At 45.6% G+C, this 20,314-nt stretch overlaps 1 protein-coding gene across 1 annotated transcript in view; it reads right to left on the bottom strand.

The window, feature by feature from the left end:
- Positions 1-20,314, bottom strand: part of LOC142257586 (uncharacterized) — a 41,764-nt gene that overhangs the window by 5,676 nt on the left and 15,774 nt on the right. The window lies entirely within an intron of this gene.

Genomic DNA, 20,314 nt, shown 5'->3' with positions numbered 1-20,314 from the left:
AGTCTGTCCACATTGTCAGTGGACAGACGCGTGCGCTTATCTGTCAGCACACACACAGCAGCACTGAAGACACGTTCCGAGAGAACGCTGGCTGCGGGACATGATAAGATCTCCAAGGCGTAAGTGGCGAGTTCAGGCCATTTTTCAAGACTGGAAGCCCAAAATGAGCAAGGCTCCAGTTGCAGAGTCATGGCATCGATATTCACTTGGAAATACTCTTGTATCATCCTCTCCAGGCATTGACTATGTGTCAGACTTCTTGTGTCTTGTGGCCTTGCAAAGGATGGTCTAAAAAATTCATGAAACGATTCCATAAAATTGCTGTTACCACCAGATACGGTGTTGCTGGTACGGTCTGAGTGATGATGACTCGACAGTCTCATGGTTAGCAAGTTAGAACACGTGAGTAAAGCGGGCATTACACGCTACGACATCGCTAGCCGATGCTAGCTATGTGTAGCGTGATAGAACCCGCCCCCAACGTAAACCCGATATGTGATGATCGCTGCCGTAGCGAACATTATCGCTACGGCAGCGTCACACGCACATACCTGGTCAGCGTCGTCGCTATGACTGGCGAACCGCCTCCTTTCTAAGGGGGCGGTTCGCTCGGCGTCACAGCAACGTCACGAAGCGGCCGCTCAATCACAGCGGAGGGGCGGAGATGAGCGGGACAAACATCCCGCCCACCTCCTTCCTTCCTTCCTCATTGTTGCCTGGACGCAGGTATGGAGAGGTTCCTCGTTCCAGCGGCGTCACATGCAGCGATGTGTGCTGCCGCTGGAACGAGGAACAACTTCGCCCCAGTGACAGCACCGATAATTGGGTGAGGACCCCCATGTCAACGATGAGCGATTTGAACGTTTTGAACGCTCATTGGATTCAAACACAACGAGATCGCTACAGCAGCTGGATGTGCGTCACAAATTCCGTGACCCCAACGAGATCGCTGTAGTGACATCGTAGCGTGTAAAGCAACCCTAAGGCACATGTGTCACATTGCCCCGGCGAAGGGCCACACCCAGTTTTGCAGCATTGTCGCACACAGCCTTCCCTGGCTGCAGGTTGAGTGGAGACAACCATTGACGAAACTCAGTCTCCAGAGATGACCACAACTAGGCAGCTGTGTGACTCACATTTCCCAGACATTTCAACTTAAAGACCACCTGATGCCGTTGAGCTCTGCTGCCAGCATAGTAAGGAGGTGTGCGGGATTCCTTGTGCGCAGTTACAACGCGGGTAGCCTGACTAGACAGGCCTTGGGCGGGGGTGGAGGACCCAGACGAGGTGGAAGAGGTAGAAGCAGTTGAGGAACTTCTACATACAGAGGATTGATGCACAACTCGTGGGGACGGCAAGACTTGTACAGCAGACCTTTCTCCATCTCTCATCATAGTTACCCAGTGCCCAGTCAGCGACATGTAACGTGCCTGTCCATGCTTACTGGTCCAAGTATCTGTGGTGAAATGCACCCTGTCACACACAGTTTATCAAGGAAGCGGTGATGTTGTGTGCGACATGCTGGTGTAGCGCAGGCACACCTTTCTTGGAGAAGTAGTAGCGACTGGGCATCTGGTACTGGGGCACTGCAACGGACATAAGGTCTCGAAAATCCTCTGTGTCCACCAGGTGGAAAGGCAGCATTTCTATAGCCAACAGCTTGCAGATGGTAAAAGTCAACTTCATAGCTTTGTCATGGCTAGGAGGAAATGGTCTTTTACTTGTCCACATCTGAGGGACCGATGGCTGGCTGCTGTGCTGAGATGGCATTGAGTAGGGTGTCCCTGGAAAACTGCTGGTCTGTGAGGAAAGTGCAGGCGGAGACATAATGTTGCCTTCATCCAAAGGTGGTGCTCTCGATGTCTGAGAGAGTTCAACAGCAGCAGCTGTTTCCCCTTCCAAAACAACTGACGACCTGCCAATCACACTGCCTGTTGCGGTTAAAGAGGTGGAAGGTCTGCGTCGAAATGCATGTGTGACTGCTGTCCCCACAGTCATAGAGGATGAAGAGCGCACGGATGCATTTGAAGGGGAAGACGGTGGTTGGCCCGCTCCGCTAGGCCGCATTGTAGCACAGTGAGCTTCCCACTGCGACTTATGCTTCATATTCATGTGACGGTTCATGGACGAAGCAGTCAAACTAGTGAGTTTTTGGCCTCCACTTAAGAGATTGGCGACAAATCTTACAGATGACATGATTTGGGAGATCCTTTGCGATGTCAAAAAAGGACCAGGCTAGGCAAAGCTTAGAGCCCATGCGACCTGCAGAGCCACCCCGACTTGTGCTCAGAGGCAGAGTTGTGGCTGTGGATGTAGTTGTTGACGTGCTTCCAGTACTCCATCTGTGTCCAGGAAGGCGAAAGCTAACCTCGTCGTCAGTTGCTTCCTCCTCCACCGCCTCTGCTGACCTCATCGAGTGCCTGACTGTGGGTTGACAGTAAGTGGGATCTACAACCTCATCATCACCCTGTGTGTTTGCACTTCCCTTGTCCTCAGAGCCAACCTCTTCCTGCTCTGACCGAATAGTTAAGTTGTCATTCCAATCAGGTATCTGAGTCTCATCATCATCAGCATGTTTCTCATTGTCTCCACTAAGAGGAGTTACAGTTTGGGAATGAGGGTCTACATTATGCTCAGAACCTTATTCATCTGCGCCTGAATCTGACTCACAAAGCTTCTGGGCATCGCTGCAAATCATTTCCTTCTCTGGACTCACTGTAGCTTTGGAGCAGACCTCTGATTCCCAGGCTATAGTATAACTGAACAGCTCTGCAGACTCAACCATCTCTGTTACCTCATACTCTGCAGGGTGGGTGGAGACTTGAGAGCTGGTAGAAAGAAAGTGCGATTGGGGTGTCAACTCAGAGGACTGGAGTCTTTGGGAAGTTAAAGTAGAGGTGGAGGAGAGGCCACTTGATGGAGCACTTGAGATCCATTCAAGCATCTGCTGTTTTTGTGCCTCATCTACCTTTGGTAGCAATGGTCGTTTCCGTAACAAAGGGATCATATCAGATTGTCCACGGAAAGTAGTAGACATCTTACTTTTGCTGGAAGATGGCCTTTCTTCAGCAGATGTTACTGTTGCTTTACCACCTACCCCACGAACACAAACTTTTTTTCCCTTTCCAACATGCCTGTTCCCGTTTCCAACAGCATCTGTCCTGTTGCCACTCATTTTGTTTGTGAACAAATTGGACACTGTTTGTTGCACTTAAAATTGCGTAGCAGAAATGGAGAGGTGGTGTAAAATGCAGAGGTGGTGTAGCTTTCTTGTCAGCAGAGGAACGTCACTGACTATCCCAGACAATGATACTATGCCCCAAGGAATTGCCTGCAGTTTTTGCACTTAAAATTGCATAGCAGAAATGGAGATGTGGTGTAGAATGCAGAGGTGGTATAGCTTTGTTGTCAGAAGAGGAACGTCACTGACTATCCCAGACAACGATACTATGCCCCAAGGAATTGCCTGAGCTGATTTAGACAGACGCTGTGATAAACCCTTGCACAGCGCTGGCACAGACCTGCCTAGCAAAAATGGCTATGAACTGCTCTAATCTAGCCCTGAAAAGGGCTGAAATTACAAGCAGTCCCTAATCCCTAAACCAATGTGTAGATTGCACTTTTTAAGTGTATAGCGCCCGCAGCAGCAGCAGCGGGAGCGGTGACTGTCACACACCCGCAGCAGTGAGATAATGGCGGCGATGGGGAAAATGGCCGGGTCTTATAGGGCAAGGACATGTGACAAGCACAGCCAATGACACATGCCCTTGCTTGTCTGGCAAAAATCCACTTTGCTGTGTGTGTGTCTGTGATTGGATGACAGCCTGGCCCGCCCGACTGTACGCGCGGTTAGGAAAAAAAAATGGCGATCGCCATTCTCTAAGCAGCACTGATCTAAACCCCGCCCCCCCATACACTATACGCTTACTTTTGATAATATCATTAGTAACAGTGACTAACCGTATTACAGTGAAAAGCCAGCTAGTAACTAGCTACGCTTCTGGTGATTGAACAGTTATCGAACGGTAACTCGAACGGTCGAACATGAAGCAAATTGTTCGAGTTCGTCAAACAACTCGAACACCGCCCAAAACAACTCGAATTTGAAATTGGCGAACGGTTCGCTACATCACTCATCTCTACTTATTACCAAAACAACTCTACCACAATTCCAAAAAGAAATTACACAGAAAATTAGATAATATTGACTATATCCTGAATGTCATACCTGGCACCACAAGCACAGTGTCCATGGCTGCCTTATATAAGGAATATAGGAGGAATTATACTTTTTGAGGTTATAAAACTAACAGTCTAAATACTCTAAAAAAAAGAAAAGGACGACTTCTGGTTCCGGCACCGATTATGTAAGTCGGCCTTCTCTTGGGCTCCGTCACCTCTCGCCCAGAATCACAATGTGGGAGCACTAACACGCTCAGCAAGCCCCCGACCGCCTGTAGGAGCGTCGCTGGAGAGACCCACGGGAGACAGAGGGACATCAGGCTGCACGATAAAGATGGCGCTGGCAGCATAGCTGAGCTCCTCACTCCACGTGTGTGCTTGCAAACTGACGACCTGCTGGCATACCTCCCAACTGTCCCGGATTCTGCGGGACTGCCCCGATTTTAGAAGTGTGTCCCGCACTCCCGCGGCTCACAGCTGATGTCCCGACTCCTCCCCTCAGTGCAGTGAATAAATTAAATTAAATTATCATCGGCTCTGGATTATCGAGGGCAGGCGGGACTTGAATCCCTTAAACTGTGAAGCACATTGTTCCAAAGGCAGCAGCTCTACCACTGAGCTACTGCCCGTATTGTAAAACATAGGAAAATTTGGTAATCTTAACCTCTATATTGCCATAGAAAAATCATAAGCAGATTATCCAGCTGCAAAGATGGATGGAGGGATGGATGAAGGGAGGGATGGATGGAGGGATGGAGTGAGGGATGGATGGAGGGAGGGAGGGATGGATGAAGGATAGAAGGTGGATGGATGGATGGATGAAGGATAGAAGGTGGACGGATGGATGAAGGATAGAAGATGGATGGATTGATGAAGGATAGAAGATGGATGGATGGATGAAGGATAGAAGATGGATGGATGGATGAAGGATAGAAGATGGATGGATGGATGAAGGATAGAAGATGGATGGATGGATGGATGAAGGATAGAATATGGATGATGGATGGATGAAGGATAGAAGATGGATGGATGGATGGAAGATGGATGGATGAAGGATAGAAGATGGATGTATGGATGGATGAAGGATAGAAGATGGATGTATGGATGGATGAAGGATAGAAGATGGATGGATGGATGGATGAAGGATAGAAGATGGATGGATGGATGGATGAATGAAGGATAGAAGATGGATGGATGGATGAAGGATAGAAGATGGATGGATGGATGAAGGATAGAAGATGGATGGATGAAGGATAGAAGATGGATGGATGAAGGATAGAAGATGGATGGATGGATGAAGGATAGAAGATGGATGGATGAAGGATAGAAGATGGATGGATGAAGGATAGAAGATGGATGGATGGATGGATGAAGGATAGAAGATGAATGGATGGATGAAGGATAGAAGATGGATGGATGGATGAAGGATAGAAGATGGATGGATGAAGGATAGAAGATGGATGGATGAAGGATAGAAGAAGGATGGATGGATGGATGAAGGATAGAAGATGGATGAATGGATGGATGAAGGATAGAAGATGGATGGATGGATGAATGGATGGATGAAGGATAGAAGATGGATGGATGGATGGATGAAGGATAGAAGATGGATGGATGGATGGATGGATGAAGGATAGAAGATGGATGGATGAAGGATAGAAGATGGATGGATGAAGGATAGAAGATGGATGGATGAAGGATGGATGGATGAAGTATAGAAGATGGATGGATGAAGGATAGAAGATGGGATGGATGGATGAAGGATAGAAGATGGATGGATGAAGGATAGAAGATGGATGGATGAAGGATAGACGATGGATGGATGGATGAAGGATAGAAGATGGATGGATGGATGAAGGATAGATGGATGGATGAAGGATAGAAGATGGATGAATGGATGGATGAAGGATAGAAGATGGATGGATGGATGAAGGATAGAAGATGGATGGATGGATGAATGGATGGATGAAGGATAGAAGATGGATGGATGGATGGATGGATGAAGGATAGAAGATGGATGGATGAAGGATAGAAGATGGATGGATGAAGGATAGAAGATGGATGGATGAAGGATGGATGGATGAAGTATAGAAGATGGATGGATGAAGGATAGAAGATGGGATGGATGGATGAAGGATAGAAGATGGATGGATGAAGGATAGAAGATGGATGGATGAAGGATAGACGATGGATGGATGGATGAAGGATAGAAGATGGATGGATGGATGAAGGATAGATGGATGGATGAAGGATAGAAGATGGATGGATGAAGGATAGACGATGGATGGATGGATGAAGGATAGAAGATGGATGGATGGATGAAGGATAGATGGATGGATGAAGGATAGAAGATGGATGGATGAAGGATAGAAGATGGATGGATGGATGGATGAAGGATAGAAGATGGATGGATGAAGGATAGAAGATGGATGGATGAAGGATAGAAGATGGATGGATGGATGAAGGATAGAAGATGGATGGATGGATGAAGGATAGAAGATGGATGGATGGATGAAGGATAGAAGATGGATGGATGGATGAAGGATAGAAGATGGATGGATGGATGAAGGATAGAAGATGGATGGATGAAGGATAGAAGATAGATGGATGGATGAAGGATAGAAGATAGAGGATGAAGGATAGAAGATAGATTAGATAGGATAGAAGATAGATGAGATAGAAGGATAGAGGATAGATTAGATAGAAGGATAGAGGATAGATTAGATAGAAGGATGGAGGATGAAGGATATAGGCTAGATTAGACAGAAGGATAGATGATAGATGGATAGAGAATAGAGGATAGATAGAAGATAGATTACCTAAAAGGATAGAGGATAGATTAGATAGAAGGATAGAGGATAGATTAGATAGAAGGATAGAGGATAGATTAGATAGAAGGAAAGAAGATAGAGGATGAAGGATAGAGGATATTTTAGATAGAAGGATGGAAGATAGAGGATAGATTAGATAGAAGGATAGAGGATAGAGGATGAAGGATAGAGGATAGATTAGATAGGATAGAAGATAGAGGATAGATAGAAGAATAGAGGATGAAGGATAGATTAGAAGGCTAGAGGATAGATTAGATAGAAGGCTAGAGGATAGATAGAGAATAGATAGAGGATAGATAGAGGATGAAGGATAGAAGATAGATTAGATAGAATAGAAGATAGAGGATAGATAGAAGGATAGAGGATGAAGGATAGATTAGAAGGATAGAGGATAGATAAGATAGAAGGATAGAGGATAGATAGAGAATAGATAGAGGATAGATAGAGGCTAGATAGAGGATGAAGGATAGAGGATAGATTAGATAGAAGGATAGAAGATAGAGGATGAAGGATAGAGGATAGATTAGATAGAAGGATAGAGGATAGATAGAGGATAGATGGATAGAGGATAGATAGAGGATAGATAGAGGATAGATGGATAGAGGTATAGATAGATAAACACTGCATCTCTTTATAGGTGAAGGAAAGAGTCAGATTCATTTCTTCCCATAAAACTATTATAAAGAAATGAGGAAAAAAATACAAATAAATTATTTTTATTTTCACCACCTTGGATTCAAACCAGCAACTTTCAAACATGTGCCCAGCAGCCACCTAGCTTTCCTAGCTGCTCTAGCTGTTGAGCCATTAGTAATTGATGATGTAAGTGGGAGGTTTGTACATAAATGAACCTACAATGAAGCCTCTGATTACACAGTAATTACACAGGACACAGCTCCATTGTACAGAGCAGCGTCTGTGTCCTTTATTCTACAGGGAGAGGAAAAGAGGTTTTTTTTTCTTCTAATAAAATTGCTAAAAATAATAAATAAAATAGAATAATGTAATTTTATTGCACTTTCTTTTATAAAATCATAAACATCACAAATCAGCAAATAACATGGTCATATTTGGTGTCCCTGTAATCGTAACGACCCGAACAACGCAGCGATCAGGTTATTTATGGGGATCGGTAAATGATGGGAAAAAAAATGGCACAATTTATTATTTTTCTTTATTAAAACCCATAAAAAAAGTAATAAAAATGTATCACTGAGGCCGTGTTCACACGGAGTGTAAATGCTGTGTTTTTTTCTGCAGGTGTCCGCACCACGAGCGCGATAACAATCTCCTCTGATTATTGCGTGTTTGCGGTATTTTTTATCCATTGTCCCCTTATATGATACGTTTTGTGCAGATGTGAATCCTGAAGATTATAAAGAAAAAACCACCAAATCCGTGCAGTTCAGCGGCGTCTTCAGACCGAGGGCGGAGATTTCATGATGTCTCATCCTCTTTGCTTGGACATTTAGTCCGTGTTCACATGTAGTGTAAATGCTGCATTTTTTTCTGCTGTTTTTTTGCACAGATATTTTGCTGTGTTTAATTGTCCAAGCAAAGTGGATTCCATGAGAAGACGCCGCCGAACTCTGCGGTTTTGATGCTTTTTTTTCTCTGGAGGTTTCTATGTGGAGCTTAAAAAAATGCAGGAAAAAGTCTCTCTCTACAATAAAAACACTAAAAAACGCAGATTCACATCTGAACCAAAAACGCATTAATCAATGGAGAAAAGGCAGAAAAAATGGAAAGATCAGAGGAGATAGTTATTGTGTAGTTTGGTGCAGACAGCGGCAGAAACAAAAAGACACAGAATTTATGCAGCGTGTGACCACGGCCTTATAGGCACAAATCAGCCACATGTCATATAGTGACACATAAATATAAGAAAAATCTGGCTGCTACGACTATGAATGAACAGTCCGGGGCATCTGCTGAATGATCCTTATTGACAAATGGGTGTGGGGGTGTGGCTAGGGGCGTGGTCAAAATCCCGGACATCTCCATCACACTTCAAGAAACAGTCGCCACATCTCTCCAAGCGCTGCAAAACCATCTTGATGAGACAGTGTAACAAGTGGCGGCTATAGAAACCAGGCTATCCACTATGGAAGATGATATTATCTCTGACCACACGATAGTAACGCCTATCTAGAGAAAATGTCATCCTAAGAGACCGTATTGATGACTTGGAGTGAGGGTCTAGCTATGAATCAATTGTCCAAAATAATAAGATCATCTGTGTTTGTATGATTATTGCTCAGATGCTGATGTGCATATTAGGATGCGCCTTTGGACTGCGTTATTGAAGCAAATTATGCTAAATTCAACAATGCAGGCATTCCGGAGACTGGTCTCTTGAATGTCAGTAAAGGCCCCGTCACACACAACGAGATCACTAACGAGATCGTTGCTGAGTCACCGTTTCTGTGACGCAGCAGCGATCTCGTTATGTGTGACACCTACCAGCGATCAGGCCCCTGCTGTTAGATCGCTAGTCGTTGCAGAGTGGTCCGGACCATTTTCTTCAAAGGCGATGTCCTGCTGGGCAGGATGCATCACTGTGTTTGACACTGTGTGACAGGGTCTCAATGACCGCCGAGATTGTTATACAGGTCGCTACTGCGACCTGTATCGTTACTGAGTCTTTGGTAAGGTCTGACTGTGTGACATCTCACCAGCGACCTCCCAGTGACTTACCAGCGATCCTTATCAGGTCGCATCATTTTTGGGATCGCTGGTAAGTCGTTAAATGTGACGGGGGCTTAACAAGCTGCTGACCTACTTGCATAGATTTTCCTTATCACCAGGTGTCTTATCAAGGACAGTTTGGTCATGTAAAAACTCTAGCCAAATAAGGGGATGTACGGAATGAACTGTATAACTGTGTTTGTTTTACAATATACGGGTTAGAAGCTTATTATGCTTCTCCCAGATAGAGATAAGTCTCTGTATGGTCATTCTTCCTGATTCTCATATACACTGCGCAGTTCTGATTTGAAATCCTCCTCCGCCACCCTGAGAGACCCCCTTAGAGGTCTCCCCCAACAGTAGAACCAATCCGGAAGAAGAAATATACGCATAGTCAGTCTCCCAGAATCATATCCACAGGAGAAACTGCGAAGACTATGTGAACCAATCATACCTAAAGCCCTGGGAGTCTCGGTGGGTAAGAGGATAGAAAAGGTCCATCGTGTTGGTCCACCAAGGAGGAATCTGGAGGAGGATACCACTAAGCACCCAAGACAAGTCATAAAAAAATATCTGGACTTTACTGACTAGCAGGGGATAATTCAGGCATACAAGAAAGCATGCCATCCCATAGAAGTGAATGGAACTCGAATCCTGCTGTTTGAGGACTTCTCAGCGGAGGTCACCAGACAGCGCAGGGCGTTTACACCTATATGCTCAGCCCTGTTCAAACGTAATATAAGGTTCCAACTGAGATATCCTGCTGTGGTAATCATCCGTCACTGAGATGGCTCCTCTAACACGTTCTCCAATCCGAAGAAAGCAGAAGACTTCATCGAACTAATGGACAGTCCTACAAGATCCAGAAAGTATCCCACAAGGCACGGCCATCGCTTGACAAAGGGAGGTTCTGTAAGACCATCACCAGTCGGACCTAAAGACCAGAGGCACAACTGCAATCCAAATATACCCGCCTTAGAGGTACCACGGTATCTTGACTGTTTTTTCCTTTTTAAAAAGGTTGGAGGCTAGCTCATTAACTTAGCCCCAGAACATGCTACAGAGACTCTGTGGACATAATGGAAGTGTTGGTAATGTGGACGGTGTAAGGAGGTTTTCCCCCTCTCAATCCTCTCCTCCCTCCCCCAAATAATCCCTCCCCCCATCCTCTCCTCCCCTTTTTTTCCCCTTCTCCTTTTGCTCTCTGCTTGTCTCCTCTTCCACAGTTGTGACATGCCGTTCTCTTTGAATTACAGTTTAAAAGGCACCATAAGGTGGAAGACGGGCCTCGGAGGCATGATCGGGAAGAAGTGAAGCCTGAAGTTAGGGACAGTTTGAAAAGGGGGTCTGAAAAAAGACACTAACGTCTATTGTTTCGGAGAAAAGAGAAAGTTAATCCTTCTGTTTGTAATGTTACCTACAGGCTAGTTTTAGGTGTTTACTCTAGGTTATGTTATGATTTGACAGCAGCAGTAAGGAAGTATAACAGTTATATAGTTTGTATAAGTACACTATTTGCGATTGATTCATGCGGATAGTCACTGGAACGTCAAAGGGCTACGCTATCCCCAGAAGTGACTTAAAGTTCTTTGCCATCTTAATCGTCTCAAACCAGATATAGCGCTTTTACAAGTGATGCATCTAGAGGCACTAAACATACAAAGGATGTGTAGGCTGTGGGTGGGTAACGCATATGGCTCCCCTTCTATCAAAAAGAAAGCTGGGGTTATCACACTAGTGCACAGAAAATTACAAGATCCAGTTATAGATACATATGCAGATATAGAGGTCAGACTACATGTGGTCATGATAGAGGTTTCAGGGGACACTTATACATTTTTTTAATGTCTATGCCCCTAATATAACAATAAGCCATTTTTTAAATCAGCTGGAAGCTAAACTCCTAGAGCACTCATACCCCAACACAATAGTGGGAGGGGATTTCAACTCAGTGGTTCTGCCATCAGAAGATTGGAAAATCCCTAATATCAGGTCTAAGCCGCCGCTAAGTCAGGAGAAAGTCATTAAACCCTTCCTAGAGATCACGGCTCTCCACGACGCGTGGCGACATATGCATCCCCAGGATAGGGAATATACGCACTATTCCCATGCAAATGTTTTGTAGTCCCGAATCGACTATTTTTTTGCTTCAAACAATGTGATGTGCGGACTCCGCTCTGTCTCTATACATGACTTGGTGATATCTGTAACCACACTCAGAAAGAAGGAAGGCCGCACTCATCTCAGAACTGCTGGAGTGAACAGGAGAACAAGATTAAGGTAATTACTTCTTAAGACCCGCAACACACATCCGTTTAATTTGTACGTGTGCGGTAAGTATTTGCACGTACCGGAGACACGTACACACGGAGACCCATGTTGTTCTATGGTAGATGGCACACACGTAAAATCACACGGAACGTGTGTCCGTGTGATAAGTACGTGTGTGCGCTTTTCTACACGGACAACATGTCCGTTTTTGGCCGGCATCACGCAGGCACGGACCCGCTAAAGTCTATGGGTCCGTGCCTGCACGGACCGCACACGGAGTATGTCCGTGTTCAGCACGTTTCGTGCGTGTGCGTTTTTACACTAGCGATCTTATTTGTTTTTTTTTAAATTAAATTCAGTATACTTACCTTTTTTTCTGCTGTTCTCAGTCATACTTACATTGGCACTCTGTTTTTTTCTTCCCCCGGCTCATACCGCTCCCCGATCACCAGCGCGGTGAGGAACAGCTGTGCAGAGAATACGCGGCAACAATTACTTTGAAAATGCCGGCCGCTCATTAATCAATCTCGTATTCCCTGCTTTCCCCACCCACCGGCGCCTATGATTGGTTGCAGTCAGACACGCCCCCCACGCTGAGTGACAGCTGTCTCACTGCACCCAATCACAGCAGCCGGTGGGCGTGTCTATACTGAGCAGTAAAATAAATAAATAATTAAAAAAAACGGCGTGCGGTCCCCCCCCATTTTAATACCAGCCAGATAAAGCAATATGGCTGAAGGCTGGTATTCTCAGGATGGGGAGCCCCACGTTATGGGGAGCCCCCCAGCCTAACAATATCAGTCAGCAGCCGCCCAGAATTGCCACATACATTATATGCGACAGTTCTGGGACTGTACCCGGCTCTTCCCGATTTGCCCTGGTGCGTTGGCAAATCGGGGTAATAAGGAGTTTTTGGCAGCCCATAGCTGCCAATAAGTCCTAGATTAATCATGTCAGGCGTCTTCCCAAGATACCTTCCATGATTAATCTGTAAGTGACAGTAAATAAACACACACACCTGATAAAATCCTTTATTAGAAATAAAAACCACAAAAATATACCCTGGTTCACCACTTTAATAAGCCCGAAAAAGCCCTCCATGTCCGGCGTAATCCAGGATGGTCCAGCGTCGCTTCCAGCTCTGCTGCATGGAGGTGACCGGAGCTGCAGAAGACACCGCCGCTCCTGTCAGCTCCACGCAGCTAATGAAGGCAATTTATGCAATGACATGTATGACAAGTGACCCAGATGAAAACAAATGCTGTGATGCCAAAATCAGTGCATACTCAGGCAGTGATAAAAATGCTCCTACAAGAGCTTCCAATCTAAAAAGACATTTACAATGCTTCCACCCAGAGGTTTCCAAAGCTGTGACTGAGAAAGATAACATCAGCACCAAGAAACCAGTGCAACAGCACTTCCTGCCAGACAAAGGTGGAGGAAAGAGCATCTCAAACATCATTGACAAGATATTTTGTAAATGACAAAGTTACTGTAACAATGACAGCAGATATGTTTAAAAGACAGCTCATACAGCTTGTTGTGAAGGACGATGTATCATTATCATTATTTGCACGACCAGCTATGTTCAATATGTTTGTGACAAAAAAGAAATTGTTACTGAGACTTTGGCAGTAAAAGACACTAAAGCTCATCACACCAGCCAGTTTCTCCAGACCTTAGTGTAAAAAGTGCTGCAAGATTACAAACTCAAAAAAGAACAGGTTCTTCCTATTATAACGGGCAATGCTTCAAACATAAGCACAATTAAACTGATGAATGAGAGTAATGAACAACAGCTAGAAGAAAATTTAGGATTCAGTATGTTTGAGATGGAAGGCCACAGTGCTGTTCATGTAACTGAGGAACAAACAGATATTAAAACAGAAGAACAGCAAAATGATACTTTAGAATTAGATTATCTTGTTGAAGCTGCTGCAAAACACTTTCATATTCATCACATGCGCTGTGTTGTGCACACGCTACAGCTGGCAATAAGAGATAGTCTGCAAGAGGGACATGCTGGAAATCTGATTGGAAAAGTGAGGAAATTGGTTATTGCCGCCAGAACCCCTAAAATTGATTCCATCTTGAAGAGACATGCTGGGAAATGGGAAATTGTCAATCAAGCCACTCGGTGGGGCAGCACTTATTCAATGATTTAGCGATTACTTGAACTAAAACAGTTTCTTATAGATATGGCGAACCCTCAGGTAACAATAAGTGAAGGTCAATGCACACAGGTGGCTGAATTGAAGGAATTGCTTCATCACCCATTTACCGTGACTAAAAAATTATAAGCTGAGGATTTAACTCCAGGCATTTTCATAAGGGAGTAAAAGAACTTGCTATTTTGCCTGTCCCAAAGAGGAGGTTTAATCGCAGATGGCATTGCTGCTTCAATGAAACGGAGAGAGACACAGCTATTGGAAAATAAAATTCTTCTGGCAGCTTAAACAGCTTGTTGACCCAAGTCATCGTATACTGCTTGATGATCAACAGCTTACTAAAGGAAAAGAAGCTCTGACTGAGGTAGCAGTTAGGATGAGTGGCCTACAGGACTACCAGACGCAAGACGACTTGGGTCCGGACAGTGCTACTGCTGCCATATCTTCATCCTCATCAAATGAGAAGTTTAACTTTGACGAGTATTTGGATGACATGGAGCAGACAAAGCGTTGCCGCAAGGAAAAAGATTTCACTCCATCTCCTATAGCAAGCAGATTGACCATATTTCAGCAAAAGTTTTCACTTGCTCTCAAATAAATAGAAAAATTCAACCATTCATCAAAACTGACTGTGCATGAGGCAATTTCTTTATACCCGGAAATTGATAGAGATGTTGCCCATGTGGTTACGGCTTTGCCTCCAACCCAAGTTACTCTAGAGAGGTTGTTCTCCAGCCTTAAAATTATTAGGTCAGATTTGAGGTCATCCATGGAGGAGGATCTGATGGAGGCGATTCTATTTCTTAGAACAAATTCATAGACTGCACAAATGTTACATTTTTGTTGAAAACTGTTCTTTGCAACTTACATAGTTTAATAGTTTATTACACAGTGTGATTTTTATATATATATATATATATATATATATATATATATATATATATATATATATATATATATATATATATATATATATATATATATATATATATATATATATATAAAATCTATATTACATAGGATATTACATATTTACAAATTTACAATTTATTAGTTTTTTGTGTTCTAAAGTTGTATTCCAATAAATATATTTTATGTTCTATCTAAATATCTTGATTACTGTACCATACAACTGATTAAATGTCTGATGTTCACATTGTACTACAATACATTTTTCACTTAAATATAAGCAATATATGTGGGAGTCGGAGTCATGGAGTCATAGTCGGTGCAAGGGAAACTGAGGACTTTGAGTCGGAGGTTTGGTTTACTGACTCCACAGCCCTGGAATTTAGCACACATAAAATTGATTCCAAAACAGGGGAACGACCCATTGAACCTGGGGTCATACAGACCAATATCCCTTATTAACGTAGACATAAAAATACTGTCCAAAATAATGGCAGACCGATTAGAAGAAATTTTGCCAAAGTTAATCTCTCCTGCCCAAGCAGGTTTCGCTAAGAAAAGACCTGCCACGGCAAACATTAGAAAAGTCCTCCTAGCCCTGGACAGAGTAAACCTCAACCCTAAAGACACAGAAACCCCTGCACTACTAACAATAGACGCTGAGAAAGCCTTTGATAACATCGAGTGGCCATGGCCTTATAGCGTATTAGATGAGATGCATTTCTTGGGATCCTTTTATACATATATCCGAGCAATACACAGGTCCCCAAAGGCACAAGTATACAATCCTGTTTTCTTGTAGACCTCCCTTTCAGCTGTTTAAGGGGACCAGACAATGCTGTCCTCTTTCCCCGCTGCTCTTCAATTTGGCACTTGAACCCCTGGTGAGACTGTTGTCGGGCCAGAATATATTTCAAGGTATCTCCATAAATAAAAAACGACTCCAAGCAACATTTTTTGCAAACGACAGCTTACTCTTCCTCTCTGACCCAATAAACCAAGATAATGTACAGTTTGTGAGCATTTGGGGAATATTCGGGTTTTTGGATCAATACAACAAAGTGCGAGTTGCTCTATATTGGGAAACAGTATACACCAGCACCAAACCCAGGTTTTTGCAGGGATCTCAGTAGCCAAGTCATTTATAAAACTTATTTAGGGGTGAAAATAAGAAGGGTCCCCAGAACTCTATATGGCCTAAACTTTCCACCCCTGCTAAAACGCATAGCAGAAGATCTTAAAAGATGGCAGGAGCTTCCACTAAATATGATAGGCAGAATGCATGTGATCAAGATGATGTCGGTATCTAGGCTAATGTACCATATACAAACCCTCCCCTTACTCCTAAAATATAGGGACGTAATATTTTTAAATAAAGCATTCTCGCATTTTATCTGGAGAGGGAAACAGCCACGCATAGGGTTAAAGAAGCTGATGGCTTCTAAAGATATTAGATAATGGAGGTCTAAACCTCCCAAATGTTAGAGGATACAATATAGAATGCCTAACTAGATATTTGATGGATTGGATCCATGACTGCGGACAGTACGCGTTCACTATCTTATGCTGAATTTCTATTTTCAAGTTGTTTTTTCTATGTAATGTTTTATTAAAATTAATAAAAATATAGTAAAAAAAAAGGACAGAGGACAGGGCTCCATGTGTGAATATTGTCTACAGCACTCCCCGCAGCAAGTTGTGCTAGCAGGTACAACACTGGAAACTGCCCAGGAAACTCCTCCAGAAGCTACTGCACTGACCGCCGACTCCGACCACCAAAGACAGGGAGCTGATCATGGAAGTAAAGGGGCTGCAGAGCGGGATGATCCGGGCGCTGCAAAAAGAGGTGGCGAGCCAGTGCAGGAACCATCAATTCTTACAGAATGCCGCTCTGCAGCCCCTTTCCTTCCATAAATCCTCTATAAGATGGAGGAGTCAGCAACAGAAGTGAGCAACCAAGGAGAGATTTGTTACATTTCAGCATCTTATGATTAAAAATAAAATCTGTACATTTCTCTTCTAGAAGAAAATCAGAAAATACAAATACTTTATCCTTATTCCGATTTTTAAACTCGTCTCCTGCACATTCACTGATGAGATGACGTCAGTAGAAGAATCGCTCAAGAATCCCACCCCCCAATATCAGGATTAAATTGCTGAACGCCGGACATCCTATCAGGACACAATTGGTTATACACTGTGTGCAGAATTATTAGGCAAATGAGTATTTTGATCACATGATGCTTTTTATACATGTTGTCCTACTCCAAGCTGTATAGGCTTGAGAGCCAACTACCAATTAAGTAAATCAGGAGATGTGCATCTCTAATTAGGAGGGTGTGGTGTAATGACATCAACACCCTATATAAGGTGTGCTTAATTATTAGGCAACTTCCTTTCCTTTGGCAAAATGGGTCAGAAGAGAGATTTGACAGGCTCTGAAAAGTCCAAAATTGTGAGATGTCTTGCAGAGGGATACAGCAGTCTTGAAATTGACAAACTTTTGAAGCGTGATCACGAACAATCAAGTGCTTCATGGAAAATAGCCAACAGGGTCGCAAGAAGAGTGTTGGGCAAAAAAGGCGCAAAATAACTGCCCTAGAATTGAGGAAAATCAAGCGTAAAGCTGCCAAAATGCCATTTGCCACCAGTTTGGCCATATTTCAGAGCTGCAACGTTACTGGAGTATCAAAAAGCACAAGGTGTGCCATACTCAGGGACATGGCCAAGGTAAGGAAGGCTGACAAAAACGACCACCTTTGAACAATGAACAGAAGATAGAACGTCAAGACTGGGCCGAGAAATATCTTAAGGCTGATTTTTCAAAGGTTTTATGGACTGATGAAATCAGAGTGACTCTTGATGGGCCAGATGGATGGGCCAGAGGCTGGATCAGTAAAGGGCAGAGAGTTCCTCTCCGACTCAGACGCCAGCAAGGTGGAGGTGGGGTACTGGTATGGGCAGGTATCATCAAAGATGAACTTGTGAGCCTTTTCGGGTTGAGGATGGAGTGAAGCTCAACTCCCAGATCTACTTCCAGTTTGTGGAAGACAACTTCTTCAAGCAGTAGTACAGGAAGAAGTCGGTATTGATCAAGAAAAACATGATTTTCATGCAGGACAATGCTCCATCCCATGCATCCAACTACTCCACAGTGTGACTGGCCAGTAAAGGTCTAAAACGGGTGGGGAACCTTTTTACTGCTGGGGGCCATTTGGAATTTTCTACCAACCTTCGGGGGCCGCACAACATTATTATCTTAAAAATGACCCTGCTATATTTGATCAAACAATTAACTCATCGTGGTGGCTGGAGGGTTATTTTTTGGTGCAGCTATGATATAAGGCGATATTGTTGCTTCTGACAACTGCTTTTCCATGTTTGTGTCAGCTGGGACTGCTGTATATACATCAGTGGGGAGGGCTGGGAGGGCATACACATCACTTGGGAGGGCTGGGAGGGCATACACATCACTGGGGAGGGCATACACATTACTGGGGAGGGCTGGGAGGGCATACACATCACTGGGGAGGGCTGGGAGGGCATACACATCACTGGGGAGGGCTGGGAGGGCATACGCATCACTGGGGAGGGCTGGGAGGGCATACGCATCACTGGGGAGGGCTGGGAGGGCATACGCATCACTGGGGAGGGCTGGGAGGGCATACGCATCACTGGGGAGGGCTGGGAGGGCATACACATCACTGGGAAGGGCATACACATCACTGGGGAGGGCTGGGAGGGCATACACATCACTGGGGAGGGCTGGGAGGGCATACACATCACTGGGGAGGGCTGGGAGGGCATACACATCACTGGGGAGGGCTGGGAGGGCATACACATCACTTAGGAGGGCTGGGAGGGCATACACATCACTGGGGAGGGCTGGGAGGGCATGCACATCACTGGGGAGGGCTGGGAGGGCCTAGACATCACTGGGGAGGGCTGGGAGGCCTAGACATCACTGGGGAGGGCTGGGAGGCCTAGACATCACTGGGGAGGGCTGGGAGGCCTAGACATCACTGGGGAGGGCTGGGAGGCCTAGACATCACTGGGGAGGGCTGGGAGGCCTAGACAACACTGGGGAGGGCTGGGAGGCCTAGATATCACTGGGGAGGGCTGGGAGGACTAGATAATACTGGGGAGGGCTGGGAGAACTAGACAATACTGGGGAGGGCTGGAAGGACTAAATACTGGGGAGGGCTGGGAGGATTATACATCGCTTGTAGAAATGTAAGGACATCGCTTGGGGTACAGACATATAGGCGGGGCACAGGCAGCAGTGTGGAGGCCGCAGGGGCACAGGCAGCACTGCCGAGGGCGGCGCAGGAACACAGGCAGCACTGCCGAGGGCGGCGCAGGAACACAGGCAGCAGTGTCGGGGGCGCAGGGACACAGACGGCAGTGTCGGGGGCGCAGGGACACAGGCAGCAGTATCGGGGGCGCAGGGACACAGGCAGCAGTATCGGGGGCGCAGGGACACAGGCAGCAGTGTCGGGGGCGCAGGTACACAGGCAACAGTGTCGGGGGCGCAGGTACACAGGCAACAGTGTCGGGGGCGCGGGGGCGCAGGGACACAGGCAGCAGTGTCAAGGGCGCAGGGACACAGGCAACAGTGTCGAGGGCGCAGGGACACAGACTGCAGTGTCGAGGGCGCAGGGACACAGGCAGCAGTGGGGAAGCCCGAGGACCACAAGCTGCCGGGGGGACGACCGAGGAGCACAAGCTGCCGAGGGGAGGACCGTGGAGCACAGGCTGCAGTGGGGAGGACCGAGGAGCACAGGCTGCCGTTGCGATGACCGAGGAGCACAGGCTGCCGTGGGGTGGACCGAGGAGCACAGGCTAAAGGAGCAAACAGGCATGGGAGCACAAACAAACCAGTGTGGAGGCCGCAGGGGCACAGGCAGCAGTGTGCATGCCGCAGGGGGACAGGCAGCAGTGTCGAGGGTGCAGGGACACCGGCTGCCGTGAGGAAGCCCAAAGAGCACAGGCTGCCGTGGGGAGGACCGAGGAGCACAGGCTGCCGTGGGGAGGACCGAGGAGCACAGGCTGCCGTGGTGATGCACGAGGAGCACGGGACGCTGCAGGGGCACAGGCTGCCATGGGGATGTGCAGGGGGACATACAGGCCTTTGGACGCTGGAGGGGCACACAAGCATGGGAGCACAAACAAACCAGTTGGACACTGAGGCAGCAGCTCCTCTTCTGGAAAGAGAGCAAATCGAGCGCATACTCCACCCAGAAAGTATGTCATCACGCTAGCATT

This window comes from Anomaloglossus baeobatrachus, chromosome 1 (assembly GCF_048569485.1).
Source record: "Anomaloglossus baeobatrachus isolate aAnoBae1 chromosome 1, aAnoBae1.hap1, whole genome shotgun sequence".
Lineage (NCBI taxonomy): Eukaryota > Metazoa > Chordata > Amphibia > Anura > Aromobatidae > Anomaloglossus > Anomaloglossus baeobatrachus.
The sequence above is the reverse complement of the archived record's forward strand: the minus strand, read 5'-3'. Positions and strand labels throughout refer to the sequence as shown.